Source organism: Arachis duranensis, chromosome 10 (assembly GCF_000817695.3).
Source record: "Arachis duranensis cultivar V14167 chromosome 10, aradu.V14167.gnm2.J7QH, whole genome shotgun sequence".
NCBI classification, from domain to species: Eukaryota; Viridiplantae; Streptophyta; class Magnoliopsida; order Fabales; family Fabaceae; genus Arachis; species Arachis duranensis.
This window is the reverse complement of record NC_029781.3, coordinates 69,404,148-69,405,289: the sequence shown is the minus strand read 5'-3', so window position 1 is coordinate 69,405,289 and position 1,142 is coordinate 69,404,148.

Below are 1,142 nucleotides of genomic sequence, written 5' to 3'. Positions count from 1 at the left end.
AATTGTGATCTCTTATAATGGCATTCAACTTGGTGTGCGCATTTACTAACTCAGCACTTTCTTCGCAACCTCGCACAACTAACCAGCAAGTGCACTGGGTCGTCCAAGTAATAAACCTTACGTGAGTAAGGGTCGATCCCACGGAGATTGTTGGTATGAAGCAAGCTATGGTCATCTTGTAAATCTCAGTCAGGTGGATAATAAATGGTTATAGAGTTTTCGAATAATAATAATAAATAAACTGAAAATAAAGATATAAATACTTATGTAGATCATCGATGGGAATTTCAGATAGGCGTATGAAGATACTGTGCTCCTTCTGAATCTCTGCTTTCCTACTGCCTTCATCCAATCCTTCTTACTCCTTTCCATGGCAAGCTATATGTAGGGCATCACCGTTGTCAATGGCTACATCTCATCCTCTCAGTGAAAAAGGTCCAAATGCTCTGTCACGGCACGGCTAATCATCTGTCGGTTCTTGATCATGTCGGAGTAGAATCCATTGATTCTTTTGCGTTTGTCATCACGCCCAACAATCGCGAGTTTGAAGCTCGTCACAGTCATTCAATCCCCGAATCCTACTGGAATACCACAAACAAGGTTTAGACTTTCCGGATTCTCATGAATGCCGCCATCAATTCTAGCTTATACCACGAAGACTCTGATCTCATGGAATGGAAGGCTCGGTTGTCAGGCGAGGGCAACCATGCATCATGCATCAGGAATCCAAGAGATACACACCCGAGCTTTCTCTTTTAGAACGGAAGTGGTTGTCAGGCACGCGTTCATAGGGACGGATGATGATGAGTGTCACGGATCATCACATCCATCAGGTTAAAGTACGAGTAGTATCTTAGAATAGAAATAAGATTGAATTTGAATAGAAAATAGTAGTAATTGCATTAAAACTTGAGGTACAGCAGAGCTCCACACCCTTAATCTATGGTGTGTAAAAACTCCACCGTTGAAAATACATAAGTGAAAGGGGTTCAGGCATGGCTGAATGGCCAGCCCCCAAAACGTGATCAATAGTCTCCTAAGATGAATAATAGAATAAAACCGAGACCAAAGATGTAACGTGGTCAAAAGACACTGAATACAATACTAAAATGTTCTATTTATACTAGACTAGCTACTAGGGT